The sequence below is a fragment of the Anomaloglossus baeobatrachus genome, chromosome 7 (genome assembly GCF_048569485.1).
Source record: "Anomaloglossus baeobatrachus isolate aAnoBae1 chromosome 7, aAnoBae1.hap1, whole genome shotgun sequence".
In the NCBI taxonomy this organism is placed as follows: domain Eukaryota; kingdom Metazoa; phylum Chordata; class Amphibia; order Anura; family Aromobatidae; genus Anomaloglossus; species Anomaloglossus baeobatrachus.
The window spans coordinates 291,135,178-291,148,203 of NC_134359.1; the positions used below are offsets into that span (position 1 = coordinate 291,135,178).

General features: G+C 53.5%; 1 pseudogene; it reads left to right on the top strand.

The window, feature by feature from the left end:
* The window catches only part of LOC142246422 (NXPE family member 2-like), a 16,293-nt pseudogene extending 14,719 nt beyond the window's left edge, over positions 1-1,574 (top strand).
* The last annotated feature ends 11,452 nt before the right edge of the window (positions 1,575-13,026 follow it).

The window sequence follows — 13,026 nt, forward strand, 5'->3', positions numbered from 1 at the left end:
AGAAGAAATGATGAGTTGTAGCCCACCAGGGATCTCTACCCTAGATTAGAAGAAATGAGTGGTAGCCCACCAAGGATCTCTGGTCTAGATAAGAAGAAATGATGAGTTGTAGCCCACCAGGGATCTCTACCCTAGATTAGAAGAAATGAGTGGTAGCCCACCAAGGATCTCTACCCTAGATTAGAAGGAATGGTGAGTTGAAGTCCACCAGGGGTCTCGGCCCTAGATTAGAAAGAATGGTGAGTTATAGCCCACCAGGGATCTCTGCCCTAGATTACAAATAATGAAGAGTTGTAGCCCGCCAGGGATCTCTGCCCTAGTTTAGAAGAAATGGTGAGTTGTAGCCCACCAGGGATCTCTGCCCTAGATTATAAATAATGAAGAGTTGTAGCCCGCCAGGGATCTCTGCCCTAGATTAAAAGTAATGATGAGATGCAGCCCCCCCAGGGATGTCTGCCCTAGATTAGAAGAAATTATGAGTTGTAGCCCACCAGGGATCTCTGCCCTAGATTAGAAGGAATGGTGAGTTGTAGCCCGCCAGGGATCTCTGCCCTAGCTTAGAAGAAATGGTGAGTTGTAGCCCACCAGGGATCTCTGCCCTAGATTATAAATAATGAAGAGTTGTAGCCCGCCAGGGATCTCTGCCCTAGATTAAAAGTAATGATGAGATGTAGACCCCCCAGGGATGTCTGCCCTAGATTAGAAGAAATTATGAGTTGTAGCCCACCAGGGATCTCTGCCCTAGATTAGAAGGAATGGTGAGTTGTAGCCCACCAGAGATCTCTGCTCTAGATTAGAAGAAGTTCTGAGTTGTAGCCCACCAAGGATCTCTGCCGTAGATTAGAAATAATGAAGAGTTGTAGCCCACCAGGGATCTCTGCCCCAGCCCACCTGGACCTCGTTGTTATTTTAGTACACCTTCAAAAGCTTTTCAAATGTAGAACATGTAAAATTACAATAAAAAAGAAAACATTGACATCCATTTTTTTGTCTTTTCTTGTTTAGTAGTGAAATATTTCCTCTACCACGAGGCCGGATGGAGCTCGTGGGAGAAGACACTGGAGGCTTTGAACATGGACAAGGACATCTATGTGTCCTACAAGAGGCACGGCTTCCCCCTGGAGAGCTTCATGTTCTACTACGTAAAGGAGGACATGTACACCAGCCGTCAGATTGACCAGCACGGCGGGGGAAAGGACACCATCTTCGTCATCACCATGGGACAGCACTTCAGACAGTTCCCACTGACGCTCTACATCAGGAGAGCCATCAACATCCGGAGAGCCGTGGAGCGTCTGTTCCTAAGAAGTGCAGACACCAAGGTCATCATCAAAACAGAGAACACCAGAGAAGGCCTCGCGCCTCAAGAGAGGATTGGCGACTTCCATGGCTACACCCAGTATCTGGTGCTGAGGGAAGTCTTCAGAGGAATCAATGTGGGCTTTGTGGACGCCTGGGACATGACGGTGGCCGCCTCCACCGAGTCTGTCCATCCTCCGGGAGCCACGTTTGAGAGTATAATGAGTCTGACTTTTTCGTTTGCTTGTTAAAATGATAAATTATTAAAATGATATTTTTTCCAGAGATTATTAGCAGCGGATTGTTCTTGTGTCTAAGGTATCTAGGAGAGGGGGGAGATGGTCTCATCCTTTACGAGCCATGGTCATCCTCAAGATGAAACCAGAGAAGACACGTCTAGGATGCCATGTTGTTTGGGGCTGTAGTTCTTGGCCATGCCAGCGGGAGATGCTATTATGTTTGGTGGAGAGAGGGGGGGTCTATGAATTTGGTGGAGCACACACAGTGACAGAGGTAGAGGCCAGGAGCGAGGTTGTTGTGGACACTTGGCCAAAGAGGTCCCAAAGTCCCCTATGTGAGTGAGCATGTGTGACCACCGTCTATAGGAGTGGTTGTCACACATGCTCACAACCATCCCATTCACACGGGAGATTTTGGTTCACCGTTCAGTGCGGACCCCTAGCCCCTAACAATTATTCGATTATCACCCATCTTGAGGACAGCTTACACATATTGTTTAGGGGATACCCTCATTAAGGTGTATAGAAGTCCCACTAAGAACCCACCTTCATAAGCCCGAGTCATCAAATAATATCAGCTCCAGCTTTCGCTTTGGCCCCTCCACCTATATCAGTACATGGTAGCCAGATAATAGTTCAGTTATAACTGTGGCGCCCCTGACCTGGTCAGGCACCACTGAGTACTGCACCCATGCTGGGGACAGTACAATACAGGTAATCCAGAAGGCTGACCGGGGTGTGGAACACAGGCGCATAGTAATCAGGTCTCACACATGTACCCATGAGAGGACCCCTGGGGATCCCAGGAGGGGGAAAAGCCTTGGCCTTCACTGGAATAGTGGAGGGGGCCAAAAGCCTCCATCTCCTCTCAAGGGGTGTGGTAAGAGAATCTGGTTGCTAGGTGGCGTAGGCAAGAACAGGAGAGGAGGGGCAGTGAGTCAGTTAGAGCAGAACTCCATAGGGCTCAGTGAGGAGCAGACCTGTGGGGCTGTTGCTGTCTAACAGCGCCCGCGCAGTGGCTACTGACGGGGGAGAACGGTCAACTAGGAGTGCTACCCGAAATCCATCTTCAGCTAAAGAGAGAGCAACGGAGTGGGAAGTAAGGAGACTGCTAGAGAGTACCAGGCCCAAACGGGCGGCAGATCCCGAAGCGGAGATAGATCCAGCTTTCTTTTGCTAAACCTGCCGGTGTGGGGCCCTCAAAGCCCACACCACAACAACTAAAAGCCGCAGCCACGTAGCCACAGTTAGGGCCCACAGTTCACAGGAGGCAAGCAGCTGGAGTGATCTGGCCCAGGCAACAAGCATACGGCAAACGAAGGGGAGTGAGGCTTCAGCAACTTCCCTGGGTGACCCCCATAGGGACTCAAAGTCGGGGTCACCCCAAACCACCAAGGGCTAAGGAAGGCGAGTTAGTAGTCACCCTCACAAGTCAGCCTGAAGGACACCTGGTTCCCGCCTGGTTCATCCCAGCTACGCCCGGGTTACTCACCCTGCCACCTGAAGTGAGTAAAAACCCTGAAAGACATTCTGCCTGTGTGGAGTTATTCTGCGCCTTGTGGTACTACGCACCTACATCGGGCCCTGGGGCTTGCCTCACTCTCAGGAGGCTATTCCAACTAACTGCACATACCATCAGCCCCAGGCGACCCTCAACCTGCAGTGGCGGTCCCTACTGGCCGCAATACTGAGAGTGGCGTCACGACAAGAAGAAGATCTCCTACCTGTGACCAGATCCAGCTGAGTGGAGTCCCTGAAGGTAATGCACCGACACAACACCTGTGGGGCTTCACATAACCTCTGCAGGGAAAATGCTTTTTCTTGCCCAAATAATACTGCCACATAGTGCCAATACAATGCTTCCATATACATCCTCCATAATGCCGTCGTATAATGCCAACATATTATAACAAGCTCACATAAAACTGCCACATAGTGCCAAGACAATACTTCCTTAGGCCCCCTTCACACGCACGTGAAAAACACGTGCGTGTCTTACGTGCCGTTTTTCGGGTCCGTGTTCTGTATTTTTTGTCCGTTTTTCTGGTACGTGTGACATCCGTGTGATTGTGTATGCTAGCCGTGTGTGCGTGTGGAATGTCCGTGTGTGCGTGAGATACGTAAGTGTAATGTCCGTGTGTTGTCCGTGTGAAATGTTCCGTGTGTGATGCACAATGACGTTGCTACATACCCGCTGACAGCAGACAGACAGCGTCACGCGATGAGAATGAACTCGGGTGAACTTCACCCGACTTCATTGTCATCCCGCGGCTCTGTCTGTGTGTGGCGTCCTGATTAGCGGTCCCTGTGAAGGACTCACCGGTGACCGCTAATCCCCTGAGTGACTGAAGTGATCAGCGCGATTAGCGCTGCTGTCACTCAGGTTACCCGCGGCTAGCTGGAATCCTCCACCCGAGACCGCAACTCACCTGTGACTTCATCATCATCACTCGGGTGACTTACTGTCACAGTTGGAGGATCCCGCGGTGGCCGCGAGTAACCTCAGTGACATCATCGCTGATCGGGCGACTCACTTCAGTTGCTGTGTGGAGCTGACAGGAGCAGCGGTTTTCTACTACAGCTCCTGTCACCTTCATGTAGCAGATCTGAGAGCGTTGCGGGACCTCTATGGATTACACCGGACATGGAGGGGTTTTTGGGGCTTAATAAAGTGGTGAACGAGGGTGTTTTTTAATGTTTATTATTTCAAATAAGGGATTTTTCTACTGTGTGTGTTTAAGTACCTTAACCTACAGATTAATCATGGAAGGTGTTTCGGGGAGATGCCTGCCATGATTAATCTTGGACTAAGTGGCAGCTATGGGCTGCTGCCATTAACTCCTTATTACCTCGATTGCCACCGCACCAGGGCAATTCGGGATGAGCGGGGTAGAGTCCCGGGACTGTCACATCTAATGGATGCGGCAATTACGGGCGGCTGCTGGCTGATATTGTTAGGCTGGGGGGCTCCCCATAACGTGGAGCTCCCCATCCTGAGAATACCAGCCTTCAGCCGTGTGGCTTTACCCTGGCTGGTATCAAAATTGGGGGGGACTGCACGTCGTTTTATTTTAATTATTTATTTATTTTACTGCACAATATAGACCCGCCCACATGCAGCTGTGATTGGTTGCAGTGAGACAGCAGTCACTCAGCGTGGGGGCGTGTCTGACTGCAACCAATCATAGGCTCCGGTGGGCGGGGAAAGCAGTGAATACGAGATTGAATAATGGGCGACCGGCTTTTTCAAAATAGTAAAAGCCGCCGGAGCTTTTTCAACAGCTGTGCAGCACCGCGCCGGAGATCGGGGATCCGTGAGTATGAGACAGGGGGAGAGACTGACTGACGGACTGAGGGAGAATGACTGACATACACAGAAAAAAAAGATTGACCGACATCGCTTCAAAAAAGCACAAAACGTACACGGACTACACGGAGATGCATCCGTGTCACGTACGTGTGCTCACGGACCCATAGACTTTCATTGGGTGCGTGTGTGCGTGTTCCGTGAGGAAAACGGACATGCATCCGTGTTTTACGGACAAACAAACGTATCACGCACACAGACACACGCACCGTATGGAAAAACGCATGTGTAACTCCATACATTGAATAACATTGGAGCACGTGTGTCCATGTCTCCGGTACATGCAGGAATGGACCTAACACGTACCGGAGACACGGACGTGTGAAGGGGGCCTTACACATATAGTGCCAACATAATATAATAAGCCCAGATAATACTGCCATATAGTGCCAAGACAATACTTCCACATACATTCTCCATAATACCATCCTATAGTGCCAACATAATATAACAAGCCCACAAAATACTGCCATATAGTCCCAAGACAATACTTCCAAACACTTATAGTGCCAACATCATTTAATGAGCCCAGATAATACTGCCATATACATCCTCTATAATACCATCATATAGCACCAAGGTAATATAATGAGCCCACATAATACTGCCATATAGTGCAAATACAATATTTCTATATACATCCTCCATAATACTGTGACGCCCTGGGCAAGCCAGGGGTCACAGGTCACAACAACACACGCACCCCACATTCCCTGCAGGTACACCGAAGTCAAACAGAAATCCTTGTTGCCTTCCTCCAGGAGCTGGTGTCCACACCAGGGGGTGGGCCAGGCGGTTGGCTCCGCCCACCGAGGAGTTCACAGCCCTGGAGGCGGGAAGAACCAGGCAGTTAAGCTAGGGAAGTGGAGGAGTAAACAAGGAGTTCAAGTTAGGGGAGTGAAGGAGAAGGAAGTAGTAGTGGAGCTAAGGAGAAAAGCTGAAGTGACAGAAAAGTGAGAGTAGTAAAGCCTGAAGTTGGTCCGGGTGTGTGCCCCGGACAGAGACAGCAAGGTCAGCAGACGGCGGTGATAGTCTGCAGGGGGACTGCTCGGAGGTTGCTGGAAGGACCGCGGACGGGTAGTGGCCCGGCGGTCTGGAGCAGTATACGAAGAACAGTCAGCACCAGGGCAGGGACCTTTCGGATCCCGGCAAGGCTAGGAGTCGCCATAATTTGCCAAATCCGTCAGTGAAGGGGACGACTGTCTCCCAACAACCAAGTCCCGATTGAAGGCAACAGTCCAACCGTTACAGAGAGACACCGCAACCGCCAGGGCACCAGTTTCTCAGGGCCAGCGCCTGCGGGCAAAGTAGGGCTCCTTCGGCCCAGATTGAAGCCGAGGAGCGGGTAACCGGTGGGAACCCATCGCTACCAACACAGAAACATTAGGTGCAGGAAAAGTGACCGTCACCGTCACCTACTGGGGAAAGCAAGTGCAGCCGTCCGTGGGAACCGTCTTTCCAGCCGTGTGTTTTACCGAGAACTGTGTCATCGTCTCAGGCTGAGTACCACAGTGCCGCAAGGCACAGAGCTGCCCCCGCGTCCCTGCATCCCACCAAGCCCTGCATCACCCACCTCATCACTGGGCCCCGGGACAACCAACCCCCTACCCACGGAGGGGAGGACTAATGTCGCGGGCGGGGAGGAGGGTGTCAGCACACTACGCTCACCCCTTCTGCTCGTGTCCGGTGGCTGCTGCACAGCGGTGGCTCGAGCCGTGGGCCGGATCCCGGGGGTTCTCGAGCGGCACTCCTCGCCCGTGAGTGAAAGGGGGTTGTTGGGTGTAGGAATTGTTTATTGTCCGTGACGCCACCCACGGTTGTGGTGATTTCACCACCGCTGCTCGATATGGGGATCCCGGGGATGGTGATGCGGAGCAGCCAGGTGTTGTGTTGCCCCTCCGTGGGTAGGGGTTGGTGATCCCGGGGCCCGGTGATGGTTTGGGAGGTGCAGGGCCTGGTGGGCGCAGGGACGCGGGGCAGCGCTGTGCCTTGCGGTACTGTGGTACTCACTCAGCCTAAGACGTTGACACAGTTTTACGGTAAACCATACGGCTGGAAAGACGGTTCCCACGGACGGCTGCACTTGCTCTCCCAGTAGGTGACGGTGATGTCCCTTTTCCTTGCACCTTTGTTTCTGTGTTGGTAGGGATGGGTTCCCACCGGTAACCCGCTCCCCGGCTTCAAGCTGGACCGGGGGAACTCTACTCTTTGCCCGCAGGCGCTGGCCCTGAGAAACTGGTGCCTTGGCGGTGGCGGTGTCTCTCCTACACTGGTTGGGCTGTTGCCTTCAATCGGGACTTGGTTGTTGGGGGATCTACGTCCCCTTCACTGACGGATTTGGCAAATTCTGGCGACTCCAAGCCTTGCCGGGGTCCGAGAGGCCCCTGCCCTGGTGCTGACTGTCCTTCGGAACACTGCTCCAGACCGCCGGGCCACTACCCGTCCGCGGTCCTTCCAGGAACTTCCAAACGGTCCCCCTCCAGACAGTCACCGCCGTTGCTGACCTTGCTGACCCTGTCCTGCACACAGCTGGACTACTTCAGGCTTTTCTTTCTGTCACTTTTCTTGCTTTCCTCCTTTACCACTTCCACTTCTACTTCCACTTTCACTTCCTTAGCTCATCTTAGCTGTTTACTCCTTCACTCCCCTAACTGTTCTGCCTGGTTTTTCCCGCCTCCAGAGCTGTGTCCTCCTCGGTGGGCGGAGCCAACCGCCTGGCCCACCCCCTGGTGTGAACATCAGCCTCTGGAGGAAGGCAACAAGGATTTTTGGTTAGCTTTGGTGTTCCTAACTGGGATGTAGGGTGTGGTGGTGTAATGAACTGTGACCCCTGGCTTGCCCAGGGCGTCACATTCCCCCTTAGCAAAATGCAGACCGTCCGCGGGCTGCCCGTCCAACACCGGTTTTATTTTTCTGCAAAAGATAACATGGTAAACGGTAACCTATATACATTTTTAATAACTCTTCCCATAACGGGAGGCACATTTCTTTAACGTTGCATAACGGTTTACGGTTACGGTTTCCGCTCTCTCCCACCCAAGCAACCTGGCCCTGGTGCTGCCCCTAAAGCCCAGGCAGCACCCCTTGACCCACAGTCCAGCACACGGTACCCGAGCGGGATCTGTCCTTCCCCTCCAGAGGGTAGCCACCGGTTCCTTTGGTGGCTGGGCCCCAGCCTGCTCTGCTGAGGGCCCTCCCTCCAACCTGCCTCTCCGGAGGCGGCATTGCGGAAAACGGTAACGGTAAACAACTTATTTACAAGCCACTAACGTTTGTGGTTGCCCTGCAAGTTCACGGGCTTGTCCATGAGTAGTTCCTCATGCAACTTTTTAAACGGTCCCCACGGGGACAACGGTGCCGGCTCCAGCCGGTTGCAAATCACAAGGAAAATCAGGTAAAGTACTCGGTATTATCATTTTTTTTTTTCATCATCTTCTGCAACTTTTTCAAACTTTTAAACAACACTCTGGTGGTCCCAACGGGGACTGGACAACGGTGCTCCGCTGCCCTACTTCGGATATGCAGCTGACGCATCTCCATCCCCCTCCACCAGCATATCCAACATGCACTGACATGCCTGCGGTGACAGGGGCACCCGGTACCCATTTCCACCGGTACACGGGGCATGGACGACCACTGGGGCTCCTACACAGTGGAAACGCTCACTTGCTCCTTCAACTGCAACAGCGGACCCGGAGCTGGGGCAGGAGTCGTCATCTCTTGTTCCTGCGTCAGGCGGGTTGCCGCCAGCTGCCGCAGCCTCCTGGTCTCCAGCACCCAACACTTCAGCCCCTTCTGCAGTAGCATGGAGCAGCAGAGTAGGCGAGCTCATACTGAGGTGCCCCATAAGTAACGGCAAGGGTGATGCATAGGCCGAGACTAGGCCGGGCCCCTCAGCCGCAGCGGCCGGTCCTGGTAGGACATAGGGACGTGGGTCGCCAGTCGACTCTGCTACATCCATTTCGCCTCCGTACATCGGGGCAGTTGTAATCAGCTCCTCCACCTCGTTGGTCCACTGCTCCATCATCCGGAAGATCTGCTCCTGCTGACACCGGTGGAATTGAATCACCTGGGCCTTCATCCAGGCCACGGTCCCGGGCTCAGGATCTGGCACAGTCTCTACTGGGACTTCGGGCACCACGCTGTTAAGGGGCCGCGGTTCTAGCGGTTCCCCTTGGTGCACTTCAGGACCGTCTTGGACGTCTGCAGCCGGCTGGTCCGCCGGAGCAGCTGGGCAGGGTATCGCTACCGGTTGGGCAGGTAGTGGGCCTAATGGCGGGGCGGCAGCAACTATCACGGGTAGCGGGGAGAAAGGCAGGGTGAGCGGAAGCCGGCCAGGCCCCTCAGCTCCAACGGCCGATCCCTCAGGAATACAGGGGCATGGGTCGCTTACTCGCTCCTCCAACTCCTCTTCAGCCTCGCGTCTCCACATAGCAGCCACCACGTCCGCCATGTCGGTCTCCCACTCCTCCAGGAGGAGTTGCATATGAGCCTGCAGACGGTTACTCAGCGGGACGGTCCGGTCCCTCAACCACGTCGCCGTGCCGGGCGCGGGGGCTTCCTCGTTGGGAGTTGAGTTGTACATCTTGGCAATCGTGCCTTCCAGGAACCCAGTATATCTGCAGAGTCCTGGCGTCCCTGCTTTTATAGTTGCAGCTACATGCAGCCAGCCGCCATCGCGTCCCCCTTAGCTCTTTCCGGCCCCTCCTCTCTTGGGGCGGGGTTTCGGCCTTCGCGCCTCTGCTACTCGAGAAGACGCTCGAGCGGGAACTTTTCGCGCCAAAGATGGCGACTTCTGAAATTTTTCAGCCGGATACCTCTGGCAGTAACAAGGCGCACCTCTACCAAACGGCAGAGCGGTAAGATCCTGTTCGTGACGCCAAGTTGTCGCGGGCGGGGAGGAGGGTGTCAGCACACTACGCTCACCCCTTCTGCTCATGTCCGGCGGCTGCTGCTCAGCGGTGGCTCGAGCCGTGGGCCGGATCCCGGGGGTTCTCGAGCGGCACTCCTCGCCCGTGAGTGAAAGGGGGTTGTTGGGTGTGGGAATTGTTTATTGTCCGTGACGCCACCCACGGTTGTGGTGATTTCACCACCGCTGCTCAATATGGGGATCCCGGGGATGGTGATGCGGAGCAGCCAGGTGTTGTGTTGCCCCTCCGTGGGTAGGGGTTGGTGATCCCGGGGCCCGGTGATGGTTTGGGAGGTGCAGGGCCTGGTGGGCGCAGGGACGCGGGGCAGCACTGTGCCTTGCGGCACTGTGGTACTCACTCAGCCTGAGACGTTGACACAGTTTTACGGTACACCATACGGCTGGAAAGACGGTTCCCACGGACGGCTGCACTTGCTCTCCCAGTAGGTGACGGTGATGTCCCTTTTCCTTGCACCTTTGTTTCTGTGTTGGTAGCGATGGGTTCCCACCGGTAACCCGCTCCCCGGCTTCAAGCTGGACCGGGGGAGCTCTACTCTTTGCCCGCAGGCGCTGGCCCTGAGAAACTGGTGCCTTGGCGGTGGCGGTGTCTCTCCTACACTGGTTGGGCTGTTGCCTTCAATCGGGACGTGGTTGTTGGGGGATCTACGTCCCCTTCACTGACGGATTTGGCAAATTCTGGCGACTCCAAGCCTTGCCGGGGTCCGAGAGGCCCCTGCCCTGGTGCTGACTGTCCTTCGGAACACTGCTCCAGACCGCCGGGCCACTACCCGTCCGCGGTCCTTCCAGGAACTTCCAAACGGTCCCCCTCCAGACAGTCACCGCTGTTGCTGACCTTGCTGACCCTGTCCTGCACACAGCTGGACTACTTCAGGCTTTTCTTTCTGTCACTTTTCTTGCTTTCCTCCTTTACCACTTCCACTTCTACTTCAACTTTCACTTCCTTAGATCATCTTAGCTGTTTACTCCTTCACTCCCCTAACTGTTCTGCCTGGTTTTTCCCGCCTCCAGAGCTGTGTCCTCCTCGGTGGGCGGAGCCAACCGCCTGGCCCACCCCCTGGTGTGAACATCAGCCTCTGGAGGAAGGCAACAAGGATTTTTGGTTAGCTTTGGTGTTCCTAACTGGGATGTAGGGTGTGGTGGTGTAATGACCTGTGACCCCTGGCTTGCCCAGGGCGTCACACTAACATCCAGCTGCCCCATACCATCACTCCCGGGATCCCCATACGGAGCAGCGGTGGTGTCATCACCACAACCGTGGGTGGCGTCACGGACAATACACAATTCCCACACCCAACAAACCCCCCTTTTCACTCACGGGCGAGGAGCGCCGCCAGAGTCCCCGGGATCCGGCCCATCGCTCGAGCCACCGAGCAGCAGCAGGCCACAGCGGCCGCGGCAGCCGGACCCGAGCAGTGGGGAGAGCGCGGCGTCCCCTCCTCCGCCCGCGACAATACCATCCTATAGTACCAACATAATATAACAAGCCCACATAATACTGCCATATAGTCCCAAGACAATACTTCCATATACAGTCAGAATACCATCCTACAGTGCCAACATAATATAACAGGCTCTGATAATACTGCCATATATCGTCATAGCAATACTTCCATATACATCATCCAGTATAGCATCCCATAGGGCCAACATATTATAATGAGCCCACATAATACTGTCATTTAATTTAATCGTATGAATGTATTGAAGCCTGGTGGAGGGTTTTGTAAATTAGGGAACATTTGGGGATCGCCGTCTACTACATTGACCCAAAGTTCTCGCCATTTCTCCTCTAAATTGAAGTCTTGTTCATGCAAGGTGATTGCAGTTCGGATGGCGGGTGTCTTGATTTCAATCGTTGTATTGTAACATCTCTGAAATTTTGATGTATTGGAAGTTTTTCATTATTCACTACTTTAGTGTACTCTTTAAGTAGGAGCTTTTGTCTTCTTAGATTTGCGGGTGCGATATGACCCAGCACAGGTAACCAGTGACCAGGTGTAGGTCTAATAGCACCAGATATTATACGCAAAGAGTTGTTCAGCTGAGAGTCAATTAAGTTTACATGACAGCTATTTAACCATGCTGGAGCCCAGTATTCTGCAGCAGAGTACACCAGGGCAAGAGGAGATGACCATGCTGGAGCACAGTATTCTGCAGCAGAGTACACCAGGGCAAGAGGAGATGACCATGCTGGAGCACAGTATTCTGCAGCAGAGTACACCAGGGCAAGAGTAGATGACCATGCTGGAGCCCAGTATTCTGCAGCAGAGGACACCAGGGTAGATGTTCTCAAAACAGATGTTGCCGAGGCCCAGGAGGATCCACAAAGATTCTGAATAATATTATTACGTGCTTTCAGTTTCTGCACCAATTTATCCAGATGGGATTTAAAAGTTAGACTTCTATCAAGGGATACACCTAAGTACTTAGGATTGAAATTGTGTTTAACAAATTGGCCTTCAAATTGTACATTAAGTTCAGTCTTGGCACTTGCATTGTGTAAATGAAAGCAACAAACTTCCGTTTTTGATGGGTTAGGTTTTAATCTCCATTGTCGGAAGTACTTTCCCATTACACTAAGGCGGGCTTTGCACACTACGACATCGCAGGTGCGATGTCGGTGGGGTCAAATTGAAAATGACGCACTTCCTGCATCGCATGCGACATCGTAGTGTGTAAAGGTTCGATGATACGATTAACGAGCGCAAAAGCGTCGTAATCGTATCATCGGTGCAGCGTCGGCGTAATCCATAATTACGCTGACGCGACGGTCCGATGTTGTTCCTCGCTCCTGCGGCAGCACACATCGCTGTGTGTGAAGTCACAGGAGCGAGGAACATTTCCTACCGGCGTCACCACGGCTTCCGTAGGATATGCGGAAGGAAGGAGGTGGGCGGGATGTTTACATCCTGCTCATCTCCACCCCTCCGCTCCTATTGGCCGCCTGCCGTGTGACGTCGCTGTGACGCCGCACGACCCGCCACCTTAATAAGGAGGCGGGTCGCCGGCCAGAGCGATGTCCCAGGACAGGTGAGTCCATGTGAAGCTGCCGTAGTGATAATGTTCGCTACGGCAGCTATCACAAGGATATCGCTGCTGCGACGGGGGGCGGGGACTATCGCGCTCGGCATCGCAGCATCGGCTTGCGATGTCGCAGCGTGCAAAGTACCCCTAAGATCTTTTGTAAGAAC